Source organism: Taeniopygia guttata, chromosome Z (genome assembly GCF_048771995.1).
Source record: "Taeniopygia guttata chromosome Z, bTaeGut7.mat, whole genome shotgun sequence".
NCBI classification, from domain to species: Eukaryota; Metazoa; Chordata; class Aves; order Passeriformes; family Estrildidae; genus Taeniopygia; species Taeniopygia guttata.
In genome coordinates this window covers 59,585,940-59,606,487 of record NC_133063.1, presented here as the reverse complement: position 1 = coordinate 59,606,487, position 20,548 = coordinate 59,585,940, and the positions used below count along the sequence as shown (strand labels likewise).

The 20,548-nt window shown below is 40.1% G+C and overlaps 1 long non-coding RNA gene across 2 annotated transcripts; it reads right to left on the bottom strand.

Annotated features, from left to right (window-relative positions):
- Positions 1–859: 859 nt before the first annotated feature.
- LOC115491218 (uncharacterized) lies at positions 860–17,129 on the bottom strand. 2 transcript variants are annotated; one of them, XR_012053128.1, is made up of 4 exons: positions 17,025–17,129; positions 5,819–5,937; positions 2,999–4,568; positions 860–1,342 (listed from the first exon to the last, which is right to left on the bottom strand). It is a non-coding gene; the product is annotated as an uncharacterized lncRNA (long non-coding RNA). The 2 variants fall into 2 exon arrangements; XR_003957187.4 differs by lacking the exon at positions 17,025–17,129 and adding an exon at positions 6,624–6,778.
- Positions 17,130–20,548: the final 3,419 nt, after the last annotated feature.

Genomic DNA, 20,548 nt, shown 5'->3' with positions numbered 1-20,548 from the left:
TACTTTATTTTTTGTCTCAAAATTAATACCACTGGTGAAAATATTCTTTGCTGTATTTGTGCTTGTAACAACATACTTTTTCTGAAATTGATGAAAATCTAGTTTGCTTGCAGAGTATTTTTCCTCTCATTATTATATATTATATATAATATATTATGATATATGATATATGAGATATGATATATGAGATATGAGATATAATATATTATTATATAATATATTATATAATATATGCTATAATATATTATAATGTATATTATATAATATATGATATATGATATATGATATAATATATTATAATGTGTATTATATATTATTATCATAATGAGAAAATCATCGTCCATGGAACACTCATAGCTGTGATCATGTTGTGACCACAAAGAAGAAAATCACAGTGTAATTTTTTGGGATTGTCCTGCGGAGGGTTAGGAGGTGAAATCTGTGATTATTGTGGGTTTCTTCCAACTCAGGATAATCTGTAATTCTAAAAATAATTACATTTTAATGCCCTTTAACTTCCATATTTTTGTTTTTCTCAGCAGCCCTACAAACAGCAAGGTATTTGTGACAGTTCTAGTCTCCTCTGTTTTCAAGGCTGATGTTCCTGGAAGACAGTCTATTTAATTATGTGGATCTGGCCTGCTTCTGAGAAAAGTGGGGAAGGTGTGAGAAAGGAGATTTTTGTCTTTATCATCCTGAGAGGAGCAGATCTCAGAGATCGCTGGTGCATGAGGCTGCTTGGCAGCCAGGCTGAGCTCTGCCCCAAGCCATGCCTCCATTCAGGCCATGCTGCCAGTTCATGTTGTTCTCATTTATATATCCGGTGATTCTGCAGGTGTAGAACAAAACAGAAAGAAGCTTTTGGGGTCTCTGCTCATGACCCAAAGCAGAAATGTTTTTATTAGATTTTCAGTAGCCTTGTGAATGTCTTCAGCAAGAGTTGAATCACAAGTCTGGCTCTCATTAATGCTTAACTGCTTGTGGCTGTATTGCAGAGATGTTTTTTCAGATGGATAGGCAGCAATGTGAGATTTGATTGTGTCTTCAATGGAGACAACTGAGCACATCTGCTATTTCTACATGGTATTTGCCATTGCCAGTGCATTAGTCCATTTTGTAATGTCTTGTCATTCCAGCAGTTCCTGAAGACAAATATTCACACTGAACCATTACCGTCACTGTGGTCCCCTCTACACAAATTCAAAATTTTCTGTGTTAAGGTACTTATCTAAATACTTATCCAAGTATTGGAGGGTATCAGCATTGGAGGGTATCTAAGTATTGGAGGGTATAATTCTTTTGATGAAGTGATTAATTGTATCACAGTAAGGCGCAGGAAATTCTGGAACAAATAAGAAAGTGAAGGTGTACAGGTTAGAGCAGATTCATAACAGAAGTGTATAACAATAGACACAGAACCTACTAGATGAAGCAAGACTATGGGAAGTTATTTCTAGGAACAAAAAAAACAGTAAAATGAACAAAAACAAAACATAAAAAGACCTTGAGACCATGTGGATTATGAATAACCAGAATTTCAAACAAGCTTCTGACTTCTCATCTTTAAATAATTTGCTAACTGCTATCTATAAACTGTTCTGTGTAATTGCCAAATGATAATATGTTTTTATTTAATCAAAGTCCAAATTAAATAATTAGCCTAACAACAACCAAATAAACAGTCTCCATAGCAGGCCTCCAAGATGGGAAAATTTAGGCTGCAATAAAAGGTCTCTACTGTAAAGTCTATGGCTAAGAGCATCCCTTGTCTGGGGGAACAAGACTGTCAGCTGTCCTCAGATCAAACCTAAGGAAGAATTCTTCATATTTTCTGTATCTAACACAATGGTCAAAATACAAAGGCTTTTCCAAGGAGGTGCCTTGCTGATGCCAGCAAAATCTGCCTGTGCGCCACTGCTGTGGCACAAAATTTGAACCATGACTATGAGACCACTGCCATACTCTGCTCCGCTAAACCTAGAAGTACATGGCAGGCACATCCCAGAGATATCACTGCAAGGTTCAGGGGCTGTAGGGGTTTCAGCTAACTCCTAGGCCATGCTGGGCTTATAATACAACAAACAATCTAAGTAGGGGTGGGAAATAGAATAGAGATATATGTCTGTCCAAACACATAGTGAATGATATTACATTTGTAGCTCATTCTGCTTATTGAAGACCTAATACATGAGGAGTTAGAAGATGAGCAGGGGAAAATTAAAGCAAGGATGATAGGCAAGTCATTCTTGCAAAAGTTAACAGATTTGCACCTGGGCATTTGTCAATGATTTATGGTTTAATTGTATTCAAACTTGTCAAATAAGTTAATTTAAAAAGATCGTAGTACCTCATAGTTTATAATTAGACATTTGCAGTCAGAGCAGGGTTTAAGGAAAGGACTGAAATCACATGGAGAACCAGCCTTTTTCTTTCCAGAAGAACTAGGACACCTCTGAAAAGCTGTGTATTCAAAAAGGACAAATTGAAGAAAACATAAAACTTCCCTTTTGGCAAGAGGTCAAATGGACAGTAGTGACTGAGATCATGACAGACTTCGGTAGATACACATAATGACAGAGAAACTGGCAGAGCTTTTGCCATATGAGTGGTATTAAAGGTAATTCCTGAAAATTTGAACTCAGGAAGTCAGATGAGGGTCACAAAATGAAGGTTTATTTGCTCAGAAAGACAGGGCTGGAAAATTATCTCAGAAACTTCTTTACATGTTTGACGTCTGATATGTTTTTTTGATTCCTAGCAGAATGCTGTTAGTGGGCATGTGTGAAGATGAAGATTTGAAAGTTTCAGAAATATGAACAGAAGAAGGGAGCTGAATGCTGATGATGGTATGTAGGAGTGAGCATCAGCACTTTCACACTGCTTAGATGTTAAAGTGAGTGGAAGGAACATTGTGAATCTATCAAGAGATAAAAGGTAGGAACAGAGAAAAATTAAGAGGGAAGTGAAAGGACTGAGTTTTGACAGTACTAGGTCATACCTTCAAAGCATGTTTAACGATGAAACTTCACTGATGTGAGCTGAACTCATCTAATTTCCCAGAAACTGAGGATCTTGGATGACCTGGAAGAGATACAGGCTAGAAAGAGGGGACTGTGAGGGCAGACAGAACCTGGACTAACTTTCTGGGAGGAGCAAGCTATTACAGAGCTATTCAGAGGTATTAAAGAACCGGTTAGACAAAATAGTGCCAGGATTGACAGAGTTGGGTGTGAGGACATGACAGCTCATTTTAGCACTTGATGGCCTGATTCATGTTCTTTCCAAGCACAGCAAGGATGACTTAGGTTAAGGCAGACTAAAGCAAGTATTCTGAAAGAAAGTTTACTCTCCTATGGATCTTGACCTGTGGAAATGTACCGTCTTACCTGAATTTTGCCCCATAACAACTGAAGAGTTCGCAATAAGATCCCTTCCTTATTTTTGGTACTAAAAACTTATTTCAGACAAAGAAAATACAGATCAATTAGGCTGATACCAACGCAAAACAATTTCTTGTGGTTGGGAAGTCACATCTGAGAGTGATAACAGCAAATGTGAGATGAGATAAGATGTTGAGATGAGATGAGATGAGATATGAGATGAGATGAGAACAATAGCAACATTGAGATGGAAGTCCAGCAGTTGCATCTCTGATGCAAACACATTTTGTGAAGGGCTTCTTTGAAAGGTGTGAGAACACACACACACACACACACACACACACACACACACACACACACACACACACACACACATTCACACACACACACACACACACACACACACACACACACACACACACACACATTCACACACACACACACACACACACATTCACACACACACATACACATAATTTGAAGGCAGCATTAACATTCAAGTGGAACAGCTGTTTTATAAAATGCAAGGAATTTGTACTGCTTCAGAGAAATCCAGTGACTTTTTATAAACTAAGAGAAAGACAGCTGCTTTTCACTGAGAAGGTCTCTTTTCCCTGAATGATGGTTCCAAATGAATTGGGAGGACTAGAGAGGGAACAGAAAAGCTTAAATTTTTCACAGACAGTCACAAGTTCAGACACATGAAATCCACAATAGGTAGTTGGATTGCAAGCATAGTTGTGTCCCAATTCTGACAATAAAATATTTGTACCAAGATGTCAGGGTATAAAATACACATCCTGCAGAAAAAACCTTACCAAGGATGGTTAAGGGAGATGGTGAGGATGAAACATGGAACTAAAGGAAAAAAGGCCAGTATTCTGAATTGGTTGATTGTATTTTAATGCATAGACTTCCAGGGATCATGACCATTCAGACCTGGATTTATTGGTTATTTTCTTCATCAAAAAAACACCCCAACATACAATGGGCCACAAAGGCTTGAGTCACACGTGTCAGATCAGTATCAAACATTCCACAAAACTCCAGAGTTTTTCAAATCCGAGGTTTTGCTCTTTCTGACTTCATATAGAATAGGTCACTTTGTGCTTCAGGTGTGATTTTCTTCACCAACAGGGAAACCCTTGGCTGAGTGTTTTTTCTCTGGTGTCTTCTTCCAAGGTATCACTAAAATAAATTAGTGCAAGCCGGTATGTGTCAGAGACAAAAAAATACATAAAATTGTAGCAGATAATTTGAGACAAAATGTTTATTTCAGACTGAGCTTTATCAGTGCTTGCAATTCAAACCTTCATTACCAATACTGGTTTTGTCTGAAAAGTTTCACAGTTTTATTCTGACAAGGCCTAAAATGGGTGTAAGTAGAAAGGATAACTACACATATAAGTAGATAGGACTCCAGTATGTCAAGCAAATGCATTCTCCTGACTGAGCAACTGAATGAACAGTTCTTTAGGTAGACTAATGGAAAAATATGGAAATTAAGTAGCAATCTGTGAATGTTTTGAGGAGGAACAGGGAAGCACTGGGCTTCATACATCTCTTGGCTGTCAGGTGTTTTCCAGAAAGCACTTTTGACTGGGTGTTCGGGATACAGAAAGATGGGGTTGACTGATGAGATGTTTAAAAGATAGTTTATTGAGAAATCAGTCTCATGGAAGGGTGAGACTGTAAGGATGTTACATCCAAAGATATCACATTAGAAGCCTTGCTTCAGAAGCCGTTATAATTCTAGGTACCATGTCTTTTATAAGTTTCTTACCCAATCAGCTACTTCCACAAAGCTCGCTAGCACCTTCACAACCAATTGCTTATTGCTACATTTTACATGATTTACCACAATCCATCTTTTTCTATGCAATCATATAACTCCACAGAAACTTATTGCTGTATCTTTTACATTTTAGCAACTCTACAAGATCTATTGTTAAACTTTAATTGTTTTCTACTATCTTCTACTATCTTGCTTAATATATTTGTTCCCTTATATGAGGCCTATATTTACTTGCTTCAAACATATTTCTGCTTAAACTACAAATCTTTATTCTTACTTCTTGTCTGCTTCACTATTCTATTCTAAAGCTCCAAGCTTTCTCCAAGGCCTTATGCCAAACACTGTATCCATCTCTATCTCTGAACTTGTATACTCAAGGCCTTGGGAGCTCTCTGTCCTTCCATTTCCCACAGCTGGCCAGAGGCCTTTCCTTTGGGTAGCGTGTCCAATAGCTGGATAACAGATACCAGTACATGCTACCCCTCTTCTCTGTCTTTCCCCTTGCTCAGGTTGCAGGTGCTGCACGTCCTGGTTCTCCTGCCTGTGCTTATGCTGCCAGCCCACTCCTCTCTGCTGGCTGTGGTGTGGAGCTCAGCAGGCAAGGCCAGCAGCCACGTGCCCATCCCATGTAGACTTCTCTCACCAGTAAAGAGAATCCGTAGTTCCTTCACACAGCCTTGTTCCTCCGAGGAGCATTAGGACATCCTTTCACAGGGCTTTGTCTGTGCTCTGAGAAGCAGCTTCCTCCTCTGCCAGGGTTATCTGCATGGTTTTAAATTGAGAGAGAGCAAAATAGCATTCAAAAAGGCTGGCTAATGAAGGAAATGACATTTCTCCCAGATGAGATCCCTGATCTCTTCAAACAGCACTGGGAAGTGAGACCAGCAGATCCTATCCTCCAAGAGTGGAACCTGGAGCTCTTCTTCACTGCAGATGCACTTCCATTTATGTTCAGCTTTCATTGGTATAATGCAGTGGGCTTAAGCAGGAAGTGAGGAAAAAAGTTTGTGTTGAATCCCTTTCCTATGCAACGTGACATGACATTTCCTTTCCCTGCTTGTGATTTCCCCTAGTGCTGGACCAAACTCCCACCAGCACAACCAGCACAAATCAAAAAAAATAAATACTGATATTTATGATTCCTTCCTAGTGTGGAAGGAATCATAAATATCAGTAGGGCTTCAAGGCTAACAGCTTATGCACAAAGTAAGAAAAAAACCATGAAAATGAAACCATGAAAAAAAAAAAAAAAAAAGAGACATTCTCTGCCTTTAGCAGAGCATTACTCAGTCATAAACTATGTACTTTTGAGCTTCTTTTGCTCCCTTGCCAAGACTCTCAGAGAGGGAAAATCAGGATAGATACAGGAAAAGAAGAATAAAGAATAATATACAGAAAAGGAAAAAAAATGTCCAAGTGTGACCATAACTCTCCTCACTGCTGTTTACCTGACTGATGTCTTCCCAGTGATGGCAACAGAAGCTATGTGCTTAAACTGTATTTAAAAAAATTGATAACTCCAGAGCATCTCCATTTTCTGCCCTTGCCTTGTCCTGTTGTGTAACTGTGTGTCAGGCCAGGAGCCAGAGTTGACGTCACAGAAGACTGCCCTGGGTCTTGCATAACCTTAATAGGACAGCCACTTGGAAAGTGTTTATGTGCCATTATGTGCCATTGCTTTTCTAACTACTCTACTGCATTAGGAAAGCAGAGTCATAACAGACCAGGCAGAAATATTAATTGCATTTGCATCATTGATGTCGACCATGAGGTATTTCAGTAGGCTCTGATATTTCAGGTCCTGTTTCTAACCCAGTAGGAGCAAAACTTCAGCTGTGCCAAGTGATTGTAAATGAATGCACTGCTAACGTATTTTGTCCCAGGAGGGTCTTGTTACCCCAAAATAATTTGTGATTACTCTGTGGGATATCATCAGAAAGATGCCCATCATGCTGCAAATGAGTTCAGGGTCCATGCCCAGCATCATATAATTTATGTCTCTGAATAAGAGCATTCCTGTTTGCTTGTGGTATGCTGCGTATTGGCCTCAAAGCATCCAACATGCTTTTCAGATACGTGGTAACAGAGTTTGAAAATAGAAGTGTGAGGGAAATAGAGATAGAGGCAAATGCATTCTGCTGTGCTTGAAAAGCATGTTTTCTTTTTATTTTCTCCTAGTCTCATTTTTTCCTGTTTTCTCCCTATTTTCTCCTACTGTTTCTCCTTTTCCTCCCTATTCCTACTGTGACACTTCTCACTGGACACAGATCCACTCTGCTGCCCTGTAGCAGGCAGAGGCTGGTGGACACAGGTACATGCCTTCCTCACCTCACTGCTGGGATGACTTGTGAAGCAAACCAAGATATGATGCAAACCTGATGCATATTAGGAGCTGCCAGCCTGTATCTTCCATATCTCCTACCAAATGGAAGGATTGAGGACGTGCTCATGGAAATGAAACATCACAGGTGTCTCAGCTAATCCTGCAACATGGAAGGTGACATACACCTCTGCTTTCAGAATGGCTGCTATCTTCCTGGCCTCTACCTATTTCGTGGGATAAGACATGCACCTTCTCATGTGTTTGGGGAAGGTATGATAGTACTCAAAATGAAAAAATGAAAGGGAGGGGAGGGAAAAGTAACAGAATTTCCACCAAATGAGATGAGGCTCAAGCTGCTGCATCTTTCATTACCTGTACAAGTTAAATCTACAAGTTGTACCTGTACAAGTTAAATCTACTTGTACAGGTACAGATGAACCTGTACAAGTAGATTTAAATATTATCAAGTGAAAAATGACAGCTTTTCCAAGTGTCCCTTCTTATTTAGCAGTGATGGTGATAATTTTAGAGTATTAAGCAAGATGTAAAAATTTTCTGTCTCATTCTCTTCCTGTATTGTATCTAAACATTTTTAGAGATGACACCTACCAGCATTCATAAAGTGAAGATTTGTTTTGGTAAATTTGTTCCTACCATAATTATGCTGACAAGTTCTCAAAAGAAAGATTTCTCCTAAAAACTTTCAGTAAGATGCTTTGATTGTACTTTTAGGCTGAAAGAATTCTATTTTGTTGCAGAAACCTTTCACATACTGCAGGCTGTTGCCATTCTTCTTCCATATGATCTCAGGAAATCATACTTTCTCAGGAGAGTAAGTTGAGGGAAAGAAGATGTTAGATAATGCATTCTCAGTAATGTCCCCCCCATTTCTCTTTTCTGGACAGAATATTTCCTCTTTGGCAGGAGCAAAGAAGATGCTTTTTTAATGAATTACCATACTCTAAGGAACCAGTTCACAGAAAAACAGTTTGCCCCACATATCCAGATGATTGTATAACTATTTTGGTCACTATAAAAGGTCATGCTACCAAAGAAAGCCAAACTTGGAATAGCTTTGGCCTAAAGAGTTCTTCCATTAACTGGTTGCCTACAATGGTGTACAGGATTCACATGGCATTAAGTATCCAAACAAAGTACTCCAGGCTCAGAAATTTTCAAATAGCAGTTGATTTTAATTTTTTCTTTGGCATTTATACACACATCCTATTGCAAGCTTGATTAATGTCTTTTTATACTGGAAAAAATGTTAAAGCTGGAATGGGAAGTCAAGAAAGTGGGAGTTCATACATTGAGTGCATATGTGATTTAGTAGTGTGTGCCATGTGTACACATCACTTACTGGGGAAGTTAAATCACTTTTGGATGCAAATTTCAGCAACTGCTTCCAAAACTCCGTCAACTTCCAAACTTTGAAGTTACATTCTCCACAACCTGTTATTGAAATATTTCTTGCCAGCTCAAAGGAAGTACCATTTTCTGAAGTAGAGAGTTTTCTTCTTTTGCTCTGCAGGTTGCAAATTGATGCTCTTTACTTGCACTTACAGGCTGTCTCCCACAAACTGGAACTGGGTCTCTTCTCTCTGATAGGAACACAGCATTTCTTGTGCACTGAAGATTTTTATTTTGTTTTTAAGTTCTCATACTTTCTTCATCACCAGTGATAAAAATGAATGCAGCGTTCTTCTGTGCACAAAAAGGACCTCATCATTCACACAGTTATTGGGGAAGCCTTGGAGTTGTGGACATGCACATAAGTCTGTCAGTCTCAGCAAACTACTGCTCCTTCATGGTGGGTGCCTAATACAGTGAGTGCCTAATACAGAATTTGCATAACAAAGAAATTAAAAAGTATCTTTAGCTCTGACTTCCAGATGACTGAAGAACAAGTTTCATTAAAAGGACTTATGACTCATGCACCAGTTTGCAAAAGTGCCTCCTGTGACAGGGAAGAGCAGCTTTCTGTTTGCTACTTTCAGTGATAAGCTGGGTAGTGGTGTCTCTGTGCTGGGGAGCTGTGACTCCCCACTGAATCTGCTGTTTCAAATATGGGTATGCCACAGCTGTTCTGGCCACTGGTGGTACCCTGGCTCCCCTGGGCCTCATGCCATCCACATGAGCAACCTTTGGAGGGTGGATGGTGGGGTCAGGTGGGCCCCAGTGTTGGCACTGTCTGGGAGGGTGCTCAGCAGATTAGAGGCCTCTTTAGAACTTGCTGAGCTTGGTGACCTCCTCAGTACACAAGAACTGCTTTTGCAAAGAGACAGCTTCCACAAATAGTTCAGTTAGTGAAGGAAATAATTTAAAACCTTCTCTCCCCTTCATCTGTTGGTGCCCCTCTGGCTGTGTCCATCCTCCTTTGCCCCAAGCCTCCACAGCTCTTGCCAAACATTCAGGTTTTTTAGTGCATTTCCCCTTTTACCAATTATAAAAAAATACAGCTGATGTAAACATAGCGTCTCTGGGGGAACTGGTCTTTGCTGGGCAATCATTGTCACTGTAACCTTCCCAATGGAGTTTAATTATGTGCTTGTGATTAAGCAATTATGTATTACCAGGAACAGAGTAAATCAATCCTTTTATCTCCACTAACAGGATATTTCCTGTGAGTTTTCTGCCAAAAGAACACAGGGGAAAGATGGGACGATTCTGCATGTTACATAAGTGTGTTTATTTCTGGAGATCTCAGCACAGTGTGTTGGACAAAGCTCCAGCTTCATCTCCAGCTCCAGCATGGCCACCCAGCTCCTGCCCCGTGGCCAGGGCACCAGACCCGCACAGAAGCCTACACCGGGTGACTGCTGACCACAGCTCTCAGCCCCATTCAGAAGCAAGGAAATACATTTCAAAGATGTTACACTCCTGCAGATGACATTCCTTGGTCTCAGTCGAATGGTCACCCTGTCTGGAAGCACCAGGCTTGCAGAGAGGGGATCTTGGAGCTGCTCTGGGCTTTGCTGTGCAGATAAAAGAGAGAAGAGGCCACCCAGGCTGTTGCTTGCTCTGTGTTCAATTAGCTTGTTACTGATGGGCTAACACTGCAGAATGGATTTTCCCACTGATTGATCTCTTAATGTAAATGAGTTATGGTTTTAAACTCAAACCATACATACTTCTTTTTTTCCCCCCTTGGAGCTGTTTTTCCATCATATTCTGTTCGGAGTGTACTTTCCCTCCAGCAAGTACTTGCAACATTATTGCACTTCAGGGCCTACATTTTCCTTACTTCTATAATCAGCTCTCAGCCATTTGCCTCGAAATGTCTGTATTTATTTATTATTTTTCCTGTCTCTCATACTGTTTGAAAAGACCCTGAAAAGTTGATCCATGCAGCTCCTTCACCCAGGTTTTCACACAGGAATAAATAATATATGTGTGACATTGTTCCATGAACAGCTACAAAGGCATGATTAGCCAGGAATGCTTTGAAAAAACTTAGATTCATTCAGTTATTATAAAATTTAACTCCAAAGTAAAGATTATCCTTTTTGAATACAACATACAACTCTTTCTCAAGTTTGTGATTGACATGTTCCCTATTAACTTTTCAGACCTTGATAAGGAACTTTATTTTCTGTACCAGCAGCTACAACTATTTAGTGCCTAGTAGCTTACTTCTCCAGAAGCAAACTGTCATTTGAACTGTCTTTTGTATCTATAATAGTAAAAACCCAAAATATGGTGGAAAGAAGAATAACCTTTAACTAAATTATGCCCACTTTCCAAAACAGATTGGGTCAGTACTTTAGAATCTGAAATTTTACCCCCAAAGGCTAATTTCTGTGTACTTAGAGAAACAGAAGCAGATAGAAAAAGTGCTAGAAATGCTTGAAAGGCATCGCTTCATATTATAGCTGCCTTATTAAAAAAAATAGAAATTATAAATAAAACTTTTAAAACTTGCTGTTATCATAAAGTTGAAATTTTCCTTAGCCAAATATGGTATTCCAGAACACTGCTATTTAACATCTAAATCACATCTAATCACATTAAAATAGGCAAGTTCATAATACATATTTATGAAGACAGTAGCTCATGAATTTTGAGATTATTTCTATTAAAAGCAGCATAATAACTCTGTCACTTTTGTTTTCTGTATGAAATGTGGCAAGAAAGTCCCTCAAGTAGAACAGAAGATATTGTGAATTCTTCCAGTAAAGAATAAGTTAAATTGCATTTGGGTATATAGGTTTTAAAATAACAATACAGATTCTTAGATTAAAATTACCCTTTGGTAATTGAGCATCTACTTATGATAATTTGTATCTTGTTTTTCTTTTTAATGGCCCTGGAAATAACCCCAAATCAATGAAACAATGGATAGTTCTGGAATGATTTGGCATAAATCTGAGGTGCTGCAGCCTGAAGCAGGAACTGATTTGCAATGCAGCCTGTGGGTTATTCTGAACATTGGTAGTCACAAGCACCTGTTTTTCCTCCTGTTCAGAGCTGGCTGCAGCCTTTCCCACCATACCTGGGGGTACTGACTCTTCCAGATAAGATGTAGGACCTTCTGGAAACTTGGGGAGATGAGGGTCAGCATTCTCATGCTCATTTTGGTCATCAGTGTTCTGCCTGAAGTGAAGAGCACTAAAATTTAAAGATGGAAAATTCTTTAGCGTGATCCTACAAATTCTTATGATAGAAATGATTTGGCTTTGGTTAAAAATATCAGGCAGGCCAGATGGCACCTCGGAAGGCATCTGGGGAGATGTGAGATACAGGCATGCTGACCAAAATCAGAAGTGGCACAGTGGAAGATAGTCTGCCAATGATGTTCCGTGCTCTCATGGGGCAGAAGGCCGGTGTGTGTGTCCATACAAGAAGGCTTGAGAGCTGTCCAGAACCTCCTCCACCTCAAGCCCAGTCCTCCAGGAGCTCAGTGTGAGCTCAGCTTACTGAAAATAAATATGAGGGAACGAGGAGAACAAGGGTCCAGGAAGCTAGGAAAGTGGAAATTTCTCTTTTGACCGTGCAACAGATCACATGCCTTTGTGTCACATGTCCTTTTGTCCCAGAGCTCACACACCTTTCACCCCCAGCCTCCTACCAGTCTTTCACTTCAGTGCCCCTTCTTCCTCCCCATGGCCATTGGGAACCAAGTCTGGGGCTCCTCTGCAGCAACTAGATGGTGTCCCAGGATGTCACAGACATCTCAGCCCCTCCTCAGTGACACCCAGCAGGGTGAAATATCATAGGAGTTGAAGAGTCAGCTTCCAAAGTGTGTAGTTTTTTTTTTAATTTCTTTTGCAGCAGTGCTCTTTCCCATGGCTTTAGTTTGTTCCACAGCCCAGAACAGCAGTAATGCATGCTCACTGTGTATGTAGTGGGGCAACATCTCACCCTGCCTGCACGCAGGCCAATAAGCTTTTCTGCAGAATGAGGATGCTTGAAAGCATTGCCACAAAGCACAACAGATGTCTTTGCTCAGCAGCCAGAGGTGAGGTCAGTTTTGGGGCCTCAAAACAAGGATTTTTACCAAATTCTGTGTTAGATGAAGGAGTGTGTGTGCATGAACCTCATGATATTGCTACTTTAAACAATAGAGTGTGACCAAAAATTCATCTGAAAGTCATCAATTTCTCCTTTTAGAAGCCCTTGTAGATCTGTTACTTTTCATTATCCCAAATTTCAAAGCCCTTGTAGATCTGTTACTTTTCATTATCCCAAATTTCAAAGCCTGTCATCATTTATCTATTCGCCCTTTGGACAGCAGATGAAAAATCTGCACTGTTTACAAACTACTGGACATGCAGTTTCTCATCTAAACACAGAAAACCACAGTTCTTCAAGTATCTCAAGGCTGTTCACTTGCCCCTTGGAGGCATTTATTGCATTTTTTAATTTCTCTGTTTCTCCCCTCTTATAGTTTGGATTCAAATACTTCCTCTAACACAAATATTTAAAGAAATTTGATTTTCTTAAAGTCTGTGAGAAGCACAATCAACACACAAGGGTGAAGTCTGAAGAGAACAAAAGAACAAAAACTCAGCATGTTACAACTAAGTCATAATTACAACTGACTATTTTTTCTGTGGAGAGTAATATTTCCAAAAAATCAAAAGACAGTTGCAAATTTCCTTGGTCCCTTCAAGATAAGAAGAAAAGAAAATTAAAACACTTCACTGAAGAATAATAATGAAATTAGGCAGCTATCAAGAACATGTAATTGAAAATTATCAGGAAAACACACTTACAGGAACAGGAGTTCAAATAAGCTTCTTGCATGATAAAACGGTAGCGCTCTTAACTATCAGGTGTAGTATCAGTAAGCTGTTGACCATTAATACTAGGAAGACCCACTGTGTTTATTATCCACTCTCCCATGACTCATACAGAGCATTATCTTGTAGCACCACAAAAGGAACATGCCAGATTTTCTAATGATTGGTTATATGAACATCCCAGGGGAAGGCTGGTTCAACATCTATGAGAAAGGCAGTCATGGTCAGATATAGGCCTCCCAGAAATTAGTTTTACCATTTTTCCTAGGTTTATTCTTACCCAATTCCTATCTCCTCCAGTTTTGTACAGACATCAGCAGCATGCCATGTTTGGTAGTTCAAAGATCATGAAGAAAGCTGATTATTATCTGATTTTTACAATAAATATGTTTTTCCTGCACTCAGAGTCTATTTTGGGGAAAGCCACCTGTTCTACCCACCTAGAGAACAAAAGGGGTAGGCTTCTGATGCGATTTTCCCTGCATGCTCCCTGTCTGGGAGTAAATAAGAGAAAGTAGGATATTTTTGCTTGAGACTGGATCAACACAATAATTTTATGCTTTGTAAAGCATAAATGCAAAATGCAACTACTTCCACCTAAGCAGTGATGTCCTGGTAACTTTAATATTTATCAGAAATCAGGTAGATTTTCCTAAGCACCAATTATTCTATTCTATTCTATTCTATTCTATTCTATTCTATTCTATTCTATTCTATTCTATTCTATTCTATTCTATTCTATTCTATTCTATTCTATTCTATTCTATTCTATTCTATTCTATTCTATTCTATTCATATATTATGATATATGATAATATATAAATACAATTTTCTGAGCAACCATCATTGCAGAAATGCCAGCAAAAGCCAAAATCAAAGCTGAATCTCTTCTGTCTGCAGCTGCAAGAGCTGATGTGAGGAAGGGTAGTTTAGGATGGCTTTCCCCCTATTTGGGGATGGCAGAGGAGTGAAGTTATGGCAAGGTCCAAAGTGTACCCTGCACTGCCTTTCTTCTATGGCCAGGCTTGTGCTAAAACAGTTCTCAGCCTTCAAGAAGAACCATGCATAATTATGTGCATGAACCAAGGCTCACTCACTTGAGGTCACAGAATAAAAGAAATTTATAATGAAATTTATAATGAGAGATGTTTTATGCCAGATATTCTGAATAATTTTATTTAGCTCAAGAGTTTGAACAAAATATACTGCTGTTTCATCACTTCTAATTCCATCAATAAGATTTTATTTTGACTTCTTGTCCAGATGGAGTACCAAACTTGGCACGTCTAAGAAGATCTGATTTTGACCATCCCTAATGAATACAGCATTTGATGGGAAAAAATAAGGTAATCTCTCAGCCATCCCAAGAGACTGTAATTCCTTTGCAACTGACATCTGTAGCAATATTCCCCAGTGTATGAGCTCTGGACTGCTTGTTGAGCAGTCCAGATTTTTCATACATGATAATTTTCTCATGCCAAAAATACATGCTAGGACCTTCTCTCTGAGCCACAGTTCTGCCTGCAACTGCAATCTTTCTAGCAGGGGTCCCATTTCCTTTGTACACAGGCAAAGCAATAGGGTGATCAGAAATGTGCAACTGCTACAGGTCCCTGACTGTGATAGTTTTTCCTGAACTCTCCCCATCACTTTTATAACACTTGTATAATTATTACATGAGCAGCTAAACGTGAACCCCTTTACTCCAATCACCAGCATTGCAAAGTCTCTCCCTCAAAAAGAGTAATTTTATGGTTAAAAAAATTACAAAGATGTACAACTTCATCAGAGTCAAGATTTACTGTTGCTGCTGCTGAAGAACTCTGTGGGAAAATAGTCTGGTGCCCTGGAGTTCAAATCTACAGCAGTGCATTCAAGATGTCTGAGACTTTGAGAGCATTTGCTGTTGTAGTGAATTAAATTTAGAGCTGTGCAAATCCAGCTTTGGATTTAGATTTTTGAGATTCACTTTTGACCTGGCCTTGGAGAGAGATTTGGATGCCTGTCTTGTTCAAATATGTGGGCAGTGTGCATTTTGTGCTACCTTAAAGGATAAAGGGAAAGGGAATAATTTCTATAGAGAATACTTCAGCTACTGGTTAAAAATTCAGGTTATGGCACCTATTTATGTCTCTGTATCCATTCTTTTCTACAAAATCAGGTTTTCTGTGATAAGAAAAATTTCAATTTAATAGTCTTGATGCAGAGAGCAAACTGGGAGAATACCATCAAATTTTGACAAGTTCTAGACAAAGATCTGAGTAACTGCATTAAGGTACAGACTTCATGCAAACTATAATAGACAGTTTTTCAGGCAGCAAGATACACATGGCTTGTCAGGGAAGATTAGGTTTGCATTATGTTGTCTTTTGGATTTTCTATTTCTTTATTTAGGATAGGGGAAAGTAAAGCTGAGGAGAGAGTTTCTGGATGTCCAGAAAGATTCTGAGAAATCTTTCTGGATTGGTTTAGCTGAACTTTTACTTGCTGAACCAAACCCAAGCTTGCAACAATAGATGTCCTCATCCACCAGATGAAACTGAAAAACTTCTCTGCGAAGACTCCATGTGTCCATCACCCTCCAGCTAGCCCTTCCTCTCCCTAATTAGCACCCACACATGAGCAGCAGTGTCAAAAGCTACACCTCTTTCCTAATCTGGTTTCAAAATACTCCAGCATCTCAGCTGTCCAGATTTCCTGTACTAGTGGTTGCCATGACAGAAATTTTCTCTTTAATCCCTTTTTGGGGACACTCTTTCATCTACAGCAGTAATTACACTGGTAACAGCTTCCTACTGAGCCCTGTCTGTCTGCTAAAAGGAAAATGGAAATAAAAATGGAAAGCCAGCAAGGTTCTTCCTTTACTCAATACAGAGTAACACTATACACAGGTTGTAAGGTTATAAATAAAATAAATAAGATTAAATAATGTAAGGCTAAGTAAAACAAAAAGGCAGAACCTATTTCTGCCCTTGTAAAAAAAAAAAAAAAAAAGTAGTTTTTCAGATCCCATCTGGTTCTCAGACTGCAAACAATAAATTAAACTCATTGAGTCTTAGAGGATAATTCATTTTGTTGAGTCTTAGATGAGTGAAGACGAATTAGCAGCCTCTGACATTGATTTGAGAAGAAATACCTTGGGACAAAACCTAGAAAGGGTGTCCACTGATAGCAAATTTCTCAGACATTAGGATTTAAAAGCCACCCAGTCAGCATGGCACCAGCACTCCCTGACCCTGCAGGCACATCCCTTGCACAACCACTGTGACCTTTTTAGGACTCACCTGCCAGCGACTTCATCTGCATCGAGATCCTGAGCACTGTCAGGATGTGTCAGCAGCTTTGTAGCTGTGTTGAACAGGACCAGGCATTTACAGAAGATGAAGCAGACCAAAGTCACAAAGTGCAACATGCAACTGTAAAAATACAGATATTGAGGTATTTAAAAACTTCCCTAAAATTCAAGCTATTACTGTCCCCATCTCAATTACACATGGTAAAGCAGAAAAGCGGGCACTCATCATTGCATATTCATGCTGATAAAATCATCTTGGCAGAGGGATCTTCTGGGGAGTACTATGGATTCACACAAGACAGGTCAGACACAGTGGTTCTGCTGGGTTTTGGACTGCCAGCCAGTCACTTCCTCTCTTTGAAACAGGCCAAACATTCTTCTTTTTTTATGTACTAGAAGTCAAAGCTTTAACAAGTTCACCAAGAGCTGAATCTGCTCCCTGAGGTTTTATGGGTGCTTGATCTTCTCCAGATGGGTTGCCGGCTTCCCCTGTGTGGTTGCCACACCTTTGAGCTCCCTTTCCTCTGCTTTTCTTTGGCTCAGGCACCCTACAGGCTCTCGGAGTCTACCTCCCTCGCTGCATTCATCTCATGGCTCACTGAGTGGGCATTAGTTCTAATGCCTGTGCTCCTTCATTTCTTTCTTTGCCCTGCTGACTGGTACATGACTTTCCCTTTCTTTATGAAGCATTTTCTGCTGCCCCCTCAAAGCCTGCCCGCTGAGCTGCTTGAGCTTTTGCTCCACCAGCCCTGGAGCTCAGCCACTGCCATTCCCCTGGGGTGCAGAAAATGGCAAGGCTGGTGCAGGAGTGGGGTGTCAGGGGACTGGCCACAGTCTGCTGCTGAGGCTGTGTGGGCTGGGAGAGCACACCTTCCCAGGGCTGAGGGACGCTGCCTAGGCTGTGCCTGAAGCCACAGATGGTTTGGCCTCACATGCAGGTCCTGGCACAGCTCTCCATGCCTCAGACTTCACAGCCTTCCCCTGAGTGCCGTGGAGGGAATACTGTACCATGCTGAGCAAGGGAAAAAGCCTGAATGGCTCAGGAAAGCACTTTTCCAGAGACCTGTCTTTATACTGCATGGAGAAGGCTTTGCAGCCTATAGTTAGGCTGCAGAACTACCCAAAGACCTCATTCAAGTTCAGACTGATCCTTGCCGTGGTTCACTGGCATTCTGACGGCAGCAACGAGGCCCTGCTGTCAAACACACCTTCCACAGGCCCACCTTTGTTTGCTCTTTTGTTTGGTAGTTTCTTTCTGGCTCCACTTAGACATATTTGTAAAGGCTGATCACTTTTAGATCCTGTTGTCCACTCTTGATCTGGAACAACATTGCCTGTTAACTTCAGAGAGAAACCTGGGGATGACCCTTTGTACATAGAGACCCCTGTGAAAAAAGTGACAGAGATCAGAATCTCTGTGGGGAAGCTGTGGTGTCTTTTATCATATTCTTCCACCTCTGAAATAAATTAATTTATGACCACAAATGACACAAACCCAGGAATTTAAAAGAATGACTAGAACTAAAAGAACCATATTTTTTCCCACTCAATACTCCAAAATAAAGTAGATACTTTGTCATTCACCAGTAGCCAGCTTCAAGGCCAGTCTGCTGGCCAGGACAGGAAGGGATGCTGCTGTGGGCAGAGGTGGGCAGCTCCAGGAGCTTCCCTTCTCCTGGGACAGGTGGGTCTCTCTGCTCAAGCTTCACAGCTGACTTTTCTGGGGCTGAAGTTCCACTCCAGAGCCCACCCCAGAGGAATTTCAGAGGGATGCGTAGCTTCCTCCAGGTGCTGTTACTGCCAGGTGTTTGCACAGAGTTTGGCTTTTGCTTCAGCAAGCAAAGGAAGGAAAAACAACTGTCAAAGTAGAAAGGAAATACAAATTATTTCCAGTTTGGGCAGCACTTTGTTTACTTATTTTTCAGATATGTGAAAGAGGTAAGTTTACCGCTTTCTTTATCACCTAAAAGGACTGTTTAAAAAGTTGCTTTGAAACTCCTAAGTCTCATAAAAATGTTTGGTCCATACCTATTTTCTGGCCTTTTTTATTGCCAGTTTTCTACAGAGACATTTTATAGCTGTAATCCATCAGATGTCCTATTGTCTATTCCCTATATAAAATCCCACATACAAAATCACCTTACCAGGAGCTGGACTATTGTATGTTTTTTTACCAGAAAGTAAATCTTTGAAAAATGTAGTCATGATTTCCAGCTAATGCAAGAGGTGTTTCACGCTCTGCCAGTTTGTAAGTCTGCCTGTTCAAACCATGAAGCTAAAGGTGCATCAGAAACCAACAGTCCTGTTCAATAAACTGTGCTGATCTTTTCATCTTGACTTCCTGAGTCATCCATAGTCCATCCTATGGACCTCAGCTGCCATATGGAATCCCACTTTGTAATACAATCTGAAACACACTTTCAGCTCATAAATGTGTTTGTGTTTAGAACTACAAAGGACACTTCCTGGCTGTTTAGTAGGGTCTCTCTGTCTCTCTCTCCCTCTCAATGTCAAGCCACTTGGCCTGATAATGTGCTCATACTAGCTCAATTCTCATGTGATAATAAAAGTGCTGCTTTAAGTAGAGCATGGATCCTGATTCTTGGTTATCAATTGTTTTTAATCTCTTTGCTCAATATATTTTCATGTTGCTTTTAAGGGAAATTTTAAAAATGTTAAAATATATAACTACTTCATAACACAGTGAATTAAAAAAAGAAATAACTGGCAAGAAATCTCATAATCAACAAATGTATAAGGTTTTTTTCTTTTTCTTCTTTTTCTTTCTTAGACTACGTATTTTTTTTGCATCTCCCATCAACACTGGCATGCTGTTTTTTATTAAGTACAGCTGTTGGCATATTGCTGCTGTCAGAGCCGGACGGGAGACCACATCTGCAGTGCTTGCATGTCTCAGTGACTTTGTAGCTTGGACTTTGGTGAATAATTTGAAAATTGCACACACATAAGGCTGGTTTACATTGTTCCTTCTTTAAAACACATTTCAGAATATTCAGCTCTGAAAAGCTCAATTTATTTTTTCTAGTCTGTTGTAAATATGACAGGTTATGAAAAAAGAGAGAGGAAGAGAAAGGAAAACTCTATGCAGGCTTACCTAGATCATACTGTGACAAAGCAAGCTTTTAAAATCTCACCTTATAATAGACCAGAGATGTCAAGGGGGCTGTTGCTGCAGCCTCACTGTCCTACTCTGCCCAAAGCTTGCTAGGGTTGAGGCAATACTAGAGCACAGCACAGGACTGGATGCTGATACCACCAGGTCAAGTGCATCCAGCCAGTCTTGGAACCTATCTCTATGGTGTCAGGGCCATCTCTCAGTTCTTTTTTACTATAAAAATAGACACAGAGCAGAAAACAACTATGCTGTGGTCAGGTTGCAAAGTGTGTTGCAGGACTCAGAAGCTACATAGAGAAACCCCTGAGCCCCAGAAATGATGGTTCATTCCAATTTCTCTCTCCCTGGCCAGGGACAGTACTTGGCCTAGAGCCAAA